The following is an 8,728-nucleotide window of genomic DNA, read 5'->3' as shown; positions in this document are numbered from 1 at the left end:
TATTCTTTACTGCTCTTCTGCCTTGGAACTAATATTTAGTATTAATTCTGAAGCAGAAGATAAGGGTTGAAAAAAAAAGTTAGGAAACATTTTCAGCTTGGCCCAAGGCTCGAGGGGAGAAGAAAGAGGGAGGGAAGGATAGAAGGAGGGAGGGAGGGAGGGAGGGAAGGAGGGAGGAAGAGAGGAAGGAAGGAAGGAAGGAAGGAAGGAAGGAAGGAAGGAAAGAAGGAAGGAAGGAAGGAAGGAAGGAAGGAAGGAAGGAAGGAAGGAAGGAAGGAAGGAAGGAAGGAAGGAAGGTAGGAAGGAAAGACAAGACAAGACAAGACAAGAAAAGAAAGAGGAAATTAATATTATATCTAGGCAAGTGTAAATTTCCTAAATAGGAGAGCTTAATTATCAGAGGCATAATTTATACCTCATGCCCTCAGGCTATAGTGGAAGAAGCTTGTCTTGAAGCCAGGAAGAACTATATTCAAATCTTTCCCCTGAAACACCACTTATCCTCTCAGCATTGTAGGCAACCACTGGGAACCAAAAGTGACTGAGAAAATACTGATTTGTATTGACAGGAGTTTCCTCATGGGGGTGCCATTTCCCTGTGAAATTATAAATTCAGTCCCTACTCCTAGAGTTCTTCTCCTTAGCCTTGATGGGCAAAATAGGGCCCTTGAGGTAACTTCTCTTTTTAATCCTCTTTCTTCCAGCACCCCAATTTTTTTTTCATCTATCTTGGGCTTGCTGTTGACAATACAGAGGATTTTTGACTCATTAAGACCATCTGCTAAGGTGTGGAGGAAGTAAACATATTGATGAAATCATGGATATTTTGAAGCACAAGTATATTATATAACTGTAGCTCTCTTCCCTAAAGGCTTTTTCCTCTAGAAACTTAGTCAGCAATGTTCTTTTAATAATTAGCTCATTTTTTAGCCTGCAGCCAATAGAAAGGCCACCATGTTGTCCCCTCCTCATCTATTTTATGGAGTTTAGAACAAACAAATAATGAAAACAAATGCAATAGCTCAGAGCCCCCACTTAGGAAAATCCCTAGGATTTAGGCAGAAACTTGGTTCTCTGCCTTAATTTTAATTTATCTTTACCTCTACTTAGCCCCTTGTCAAAGTAAATTTAGGTTAACCTAAAGGTTTGGGTAAAAGAACAAAAGAACATGTTATAGTGTCTATTAACAGATAGATACAAGGAAGAGGAATTTTGGGGAAGACAGACCTTTTATTAGAATTCCCCGCTGTCCTTGAAAGGGTTGGTACAAATATTAACTTCAGTCGGAGTCTTCTGCTATAATATTCCTGCAGGAGCCAAAGGTCCTCTTCAATCGTCCAGTTCTCAAGCCCCACTTCCTTTTTTCCTACAACTGGAACCATCAGGATATATGTCTATGTATGAAGTACTTTGGTGTAGTGGAAATTGGAGTCAGGAAGATCTAGAAGTGAATCTTGCCTTTGACAGCTGTGTAACCATGAGCCAGTGGCTTGATCCCATTAGCCTCAGTTTTCTCATCTATAAAATGGGGATAATACAACTTATAGTACTTACCTCACAGGGTTGTTAGGGTCAAATGAGGTTGTGTATGTAAAGTGCTTTGCAAATTTTTAAGTGGAATGCAAATGCATTTATTATTATTATTCCTATGGTCCCGACACTACCTTGTGTCTGTCCGAATGCTCCGGAGGCAGAGAGCATCTTCCGCCCTCCGTCTCTCAGCTCTCCTGGACCATTGCATTGCTGAGCCAGCAAAGTCTATGTGCTTGACGGTTATGGCAGTGACGGTACAGTGTTCGCCTGGTTCTGTTTAGTCCTTGCTGCTTCCGTCCAAGGTCTTGCCGGCTCTTTCTGAGAGCATCCTTATAGCCACTGGTATTCCCTCACCGCCACATGCTACAATTTGTTCAGCTGCTCCCCAGTGGAGGCACATCCCCCCATTTTCCAGTTCTTTATCACCCCAAAAAGAGCAGCAATAAGTAATTTTGTATAAGCAGGTCCTTTCCCCGCCCTTTTCTTTAATCTCTCCAAGATACAGGCCTAGTAGTGGTATTCCTGTATCCAAGGGGACGCACTGTTTGATAGCCCAAAGACTTGGATTTCAGTTCTCCAGCAACGACAGGGAACTCGGAAGAGAGTGTTGGACCTGGAGTCAGGAAGAAACGCCTGCTGTTGAGCCTTTCTAGCTGTGTGACCTTAGATAAGTCACTTTGGTATGGGGGTACAGGGACACCCCAAGTCTCTAGAGGAATCACAGGTCAAAAAGTAAGGGAGGAATTCCTCATTTTTGCCCTCCTGCCGTGGTGGCTAAAGAAAGCTGACTTTAATGCAACTAGAAGAACAAAAACTGTATGATCAGACGCGCTCCCCCCCAGCCCTGCTGACATCAGTTCATTCTCTGCGATCTGCCATTCACCCTCCTTTATGATCAAGGATATCCGTGCTTCTCTCCCAGACACCTCCCAAAGGATGTCACCACACCCCCTTGTCTGCCCCCTCCCCACCTCTGCTCCTTTAAGGTAGAAACATCCCGGACCCTTCTCTCCAGGGAGGCACTTCTTACCTGCATCTGCCGCCCAGCCATTCCCTCAATAAGTTTCTCTATGTTTATATTATTTTTATTTTTTAAGCCTCACCTTCCAATCTAGAATCAATATTATAGGTTAGTTCTAAGGCAGAAGAGAGGTCAGGGCTAAGCAATGGGAGCTAAGTGACTTGCCCAGGGTCATAGAGACAAGTGTTTGAGGCCAGATTTGAATCCAGGATCTCCCATCTCTACGCCCGGCTCTCCATCCACTGAGCCACCAGCTGCCCCCGAGATTTGAACTTCTAAGAGGGTTTCCTCTTAGAGGAAACCTTCCTCTTAGAGGCCGGCTTTCCCGGCCCTCCCAAAGGGCATTAGCATTTCATCATTCAGCAATCAGTTCTGCTCCAGAAACCCCATTTTAAGGGTCCGTTGTTGGAAAGTCTTGCCATGGATAAGGAAGATTTTAAAAAATGAGGCCGACCCACTCCCAGCCTCAGAGGGGCGACCTCCGAATCATTCTCTGCTGCCTTCGTATTTGGCAGCTGGAGTGCTTGGAGGACTGGACAGAAAAGGGAAGGTGGTGTGGAGACGCCCGACTTCAGCGTCCCCGGATACTGGCTCCTCAATCTGCGTCCGTCTCAGCTTCTTCATCCTTAAAAGAGGGACGACCAGCGATTTCTTCTTGGAGTTGCTGCAAGGATCACGTAAGCGACCTCACCTCGAAGGCTCCCTAAGCCTCGGAATGGACGAACAGTGTTAGCTGGGATGATAAAGTGGCTTCCTTTGGAATCCATCTGCATTTGGCTGGGCGTCCTGCGTCCCGGAGGGGATGTCCTGGGCCTTTTAGACCTCTTGGACAACATGGGCTGCAGCTAGAGAAGGGATGGTGGAACGAGCCGAGGCAGAGGCGGGGGATGTTTGTTACCTGAGCAGGGCGGAAGTGATGCTTTGTGTGCCTGGGCACAGCTCAGAGGGCACTTGAGTGTCCTAGACGCCACCTGACGGTCCCAGAACCCCACTGGAAGATGCTCTCTGCGGCCATCTCAAGATCGAGGCGGGCTGCACCTCCTCCCTCTGCCTCTCTTGTTGACCCGCCACTGGGCCTGGTTCAGGCATTTTTTTTTGCTTTAGTTATTGTTAATAAAAATCCTTATAAAAGTTAATACATAGTTATTGGATTTTCATTAAAACTCCACACTTACTTAACAGGGAGAATCCCATGAGAACCCTTCTCTCAGGGGTCTTTCCCGATCGCGAGCCACCTTTTCCTCGGCATTAACAGGAATGCAAGGAAGGACAGGAGTTTTCCTGCTTTCTGCTTGACTTGCAACTCTTCCAGGGTTTGGGGTGTCCAAGGGAAACCCAGGCTTCCACGCCATTCCGAAATGTTGATAGCAGCTCTCTCTGTGGTGGCAAGGAGACTGGACCAAGGTGTGTTGTACATGATCGTGCTGGAATGCTACAGAAGAAATGATGAGCAGGCTAATTTCTTAAAACTAGGAAAGAGGGGACAGCTGGGTGGATCAGTGGATGGAGAGCCAGGCCTAGAGACAGGAGGTCCTAGGATCAAATCTGACCTCAGACACTTCCCCGCGGTGTGACCCTGGGCAAGTCACTTGACCCCCATTGCCTAACCCTTACCACTCTTTTGCCTTGGAACCAATACACAGTATTGACACCAAGACGGAAGGTGAGGGTTGAAAAAAACAACCTAGGAAAGAACTGCAGAGATAATGAAGAGTGAAACAAACAGAACCAAGAGAACATGATATATAGCATAGATTTAATATTTGAAGAATAACTTGTGAACGTTCTCCTCCAGAGAATGGACCAAGAAGTGAAGCCCAAAGGATATATTTTGCCAGATGATGCCTTCTACGGATAGGAGGAGCCGAATAAAAAATACAATAAATATTTATTTATACAAAATAAAAATAAAATAAAAGCCTCATTGGGAGGGAGTGTGGTACAGAAGAAAGAGAAAGATTTGGAATCAGAAGACCCAGGTTCATATGCCAACTCGGGCAATTATAACGAGTTCTACGGTGGGATTGCTTGTCAATTCGGGGAGGGGCAGGAGGGAAGAAGGGAGGGAGACAACAGAAACCATGTAAACTTGGGTATTAACGGGTTATTGCAATAAAATAAAGACAGAATAAAAATAGAAAACAGAACAGGTTATATATAAACTGCAAACAAAGGGAGTGTCTATCAGGGGAATAAATATGACAATAATAGAATAATAATAAATAGGATCATTCAATGAGATGAAATATTACTGTGCTATAAGAAGTGATGAATGGAAGGTAAAGTATTAAAAAAAGGAAATGGAGAGAGCAAATTGGCTCAGTAGATGAGAGGGTCGAGCTTGGAAACAGGAGATCGCGGAGGGGGTGTGTGTGTGTGGGGGGGTCAAATTTGACCTCGGATACTTCAAAGCTGTGCGCCCCGGCGGGCCAGTCACTTAACCCCAGGGTTATCGTTCTTCTGCCTCTAGAAGGACTGAGGACGTTCTAGCGATGCCCACTCGTGCCTACCTTCTGGTGACTTCCAGCCGAACTCGGGTGGCCGCACGTGACCTGAGTGGGCACAGCATCCCCTCCCGCTGCCCCCCGTGGAACGAAAACCAAATTCGAAAGACGTTAGGAGGCTGATGAATGCAATGACCAATCAGGACTCCCGAGCACCGGGATCACGGAAAGCACGCTTCCCCACTTCCGGCAGAGAAATGCTAGGCAGGAAACGCAGAATGAGACCTGTGTAGTCCGACATAATCGAGATACGGATTTATTTTGATTCACTGGGTTGGTTTGTTTGAAGGGAGAGGCGTAACATTTTTTTGGGGAGGGGGAGTGAGAAAAATAATGATGCCCCCAAAAAGAAAGGAAAGAATGTCTATGAAATATTTTTAAATGCCCAGAAGAGGAGGAAGGAAACAAGCATTAAATGTCTGCTATGGCAGGGCACTATGCTAATTGCTTTACTACTACTACCACTATTAATAACTAACGTTTAGATAGTGGCCAAGCATTTTATAATTTAGTATCTCAGCTGATTCCCATAGCGACCCTGAGAGGTAGATGCTATTATTATTTCATTTTACGGAGGAATAAAACGGAGGTGGACAGAAGTTAAATGACTTGTCCAGAGTCATATGGGGGTCAGAGTTGACCTCAGATTTTCCTGGCTTAGAGCGCCACCTAGCGGCCACCGAAGAGAAGTCACTTCAAAGAAGTTCACAGAAATTCAAAGGAAGAGAAGCAGGACAGATTTGAAATTATTATTTTGAATTTATTTTCTCTACTTAAAAATAACTATGCAAATGATACATGTAAAACCCAGTGGAATTGCTCATCAGCTCTGGGAGGATGAAGGAAAAGAACATGAATAATGGAACCATGGATAAATATTCTAAATTAATTAAATGGAAAAAACCCCAAACCTATGTAAGAGATTCCATTTTCATAGACAACCTCTTTACATTATTTATGTATGGAGTTATCTATGATTTATTTGTGTCAAGTTTGGAATAACAAGAAGTAAATATTTAAAGAAAAAATTCACTTTTGGGGGGGGAAGATTTTTAAATGGATTGGAAAATTCATTGAAGGTTTTAAATCCCTTACCCTGCAGTTTGACCTGTGCTGGGCAGATCTGCATATTATTATCTCCACCTGTTGCACCCCAGATGAGAAAAAAGGGATCTGGGATTTGGCTGTAGAAATAGGTGATGAGAAGGCCCTCGGCGGCACGTGGGCAGGAGTTCCTGGTGCCACCGCAGTCCCAGGGCAAGATCCTGGATGGGACTATATGAATGAAAGAAACAGACTTAGGAGAGCCCATATGATAGATTGCCTCCTTGAAGCCATGCAAAAAGGGATTAGAAAGCGAGTAAGTTACAATAAGCTCAAAGAAATCACTCAGGGAAAGGAGGAGAATCCAGTCCTCTTCCACTATCCACTCCTCTATCCACTCCTACAGCTGTAAAATTAGAAGGGAAGAATACATGGACTCATGTCTCTTGTATTAAACCCTTTATCCCTCCAGAAACAGGTGGTGAAGGGGGAACGGAAGTTACTTATTCCTGTGAGCCACTGGAAGACCTCAAATTCCTCTTCTGCCGAAAGACCCAACCTAAGGACACTTTGGAATAAGTAGTTCCACCCCCTCCTCCTTGTTATCTTAAATTTCTCTTGCTTGATAGCCATGACTATCTATTTCCTTACATTCTTTGTCCTTTTTGGTACTTTAAATCATGCATATCAAGTCAGATGGAAAGATAATTCTCTGATTCAGCTTGGGGAAGCAATAGCCAAAGCAGAGAGAACCCAAGGCCTCAGGCCCAAGGTCTCAGTGCCTCCTAGGTATATCCAAAACCTGAGGTTTTAAGGAGATTCACAACCACTCCAGTTTTGGCTACTCCCCTGTGGGATATGTGGACCTTGCATTTGTAATCTTGTCATCTCTCTACTTGCTTCTAGGGTAAAAGCACTCATGGGATCCACCCCCATGCCATGGCAACCTCAGCAACCATCCCAGCCTGAAGCCCTGGACAATTGCTTACAGTCAATACCTCTCTCCTAATGTTATGCAGGGACAACTATACGTCCATTCTCAGCTCTGAAGAAGTTACAGAATACTGAGACCATCACCCATTTTCCCTTACATATTAGGAGAGGGGGGAGATGACACGGACACTGTACCCCCAGAAACTCAGGCGAACTATTATCAGGTAAACCCCCTTGCTCCCTTACATCCTCGTGACTCTGAGCCTAAAAACATCCAATGACTCCTCTAGGGTCCTGAGATGATTATCCTCCTTTGATCGTCCTCTAGATTTAAGATGGACAGAAAGAGGCACCTCCAGGCTACACCTCAATCCTATCAGGCCACATCTCAGACATTTGTTTGTTCCCTAAAACTAAGGAATCTTTATGTCTCCAGGCAGATGATCACCCCACCTCGACAAATGCCCGGGTGACTAACACTCTCTGTTGTAAAAAGTATAAAATCCCCAGAACTGATGTCGTCGGGGGGAACAGCCTTTCCATTCATGCTGTCCTCCCAAAGAACTGCTCCCCATCTTGCTGTTCCACCTTGCTATCCTCCTGGCCATTCTCAACATTACTTCCTATATTAATAAATTTCTCTTTTTGTTTTTAAGCTACGTTTTGGAGTCTTGCATTTTTGCAAAAGGTATCCTTCCTGAACCCCAGGGGTACACATCTGCACCCCACAACACCTCTCTGTGTCTCTCTGTGTATCTCCCTCCCTCTCTCTTTCTTCCTCCCTCTCTCTCTCTCTTCCTCCCTCCCTCTCTCTCTCTCCCTCCTTCTCCGCCCTCTCTCTTTCTCTCCCTCTTTATCTGTCTCTCTCTTTTTCTCTCTGTCTCTGTCTCTGTCTAATAAAGGACCACTCTCAACTGGGCTCAGTCCAGCCCTGGAGCACACTCCTTAGGAACACTGATATGTGAGGTGTCTGCCTTCCACAAAATGATGCTTCTTTGCCTTTAGTCTCATAATCAAGGCAATTCATTGATCCCTTATTTGCCTCTTCCAAGAGGAAGAAGGCCAGGCATAAAGATAAGTGCAACTGGGATGGGGGTGGATGTATGTGCAGGTGGGCAATTCCTCTCTGCATGCAGAGACATGTAGAATCTCATGATGCTTAAAGGAAATAATCTGGAGAGAGGAGGGAACAGGCAGAAGCCACAAGGTGCAGCAGAGCAGGTGAGTGCAGTGCCTAGTGAAGAGGGAAGCTTGGAGTGGGAAACCAAGACCTAGTTCTGCCCCTCAGGACCAGTTTGACCTGCCTGCTTAATCTCTGCAGGGCTTTTTCCTTAGGGGTGACAACCGGGTTTCAGGAAACTCCAAATTGGCCTTGGTCCAGTGGGAAGGTGCCTTCAAGGAACTCTCAGACAGACCCTGGTCCTAAACTGAACGATGAGCTATCAAGCACCTCTGAGGCACCCTGAAGAGGGGTGATGGAGATACTCCAGTTCTAAGTACCCTTTTTGGTTTCTTGGTTTTTCTTACTGTATTTGGGCCTCTCACAGATACCCCAGCCTCAGGCCACAGACTTCTTTCCCAAGCCTCAATGGAACTAGCCAGTTGTATAGAAGCCGGAAGTTCTTTTGTTTGATGCAAATTGCCATGATGGACACTCCCATTGGTGGTGCATTTTCCCAGAGACACTGTTCTA

At 45.3% G+C, this 8,728-nt stretch overlaps 1 long non-coding RNA gene across 1 annotated transcript; it reads left to right on the top strand.

The window, feature by feature from the left end:
- Nucleotides 1–5,184: 5,184 nt before the first annotated feature.
- Nucleotides 5,185–7,690, top strand: LOC130455351 (uncharacterized). Its single transcript, XR_008913263.1, has 2 exons — nucleotides 5,185–5,331; nucleotides 7,009–7,690. It is a non-coding gene; the product is annotated as an uncharacterized LOC130455351 (long non-coding RNA).
- Nucleotides 7,691–8,728: the final 1,038 nt, after the last annotated feature.

The sequence above is a fragment of the Monodelphis domestica genome, chromosome 7 (assembly GCF_027887165.1).
Source record: "Monodelphis domestica isolate mMonDom1 chromosome 7, mMonDom1.pri, whole genome shotgun sequence".
Taxonomy (NCBI): domain Eukaryota; kingdom Metazoa; phylum Chordata; class Mammalia; order Didelphimorphia; family Didelphidae; genus Monodelphis; species Monodelphis domestica.
Note: the sequence above shows the minus strand (reverse complement) of the source record. Positions and strands in the feature narration are given on the sequence as shown.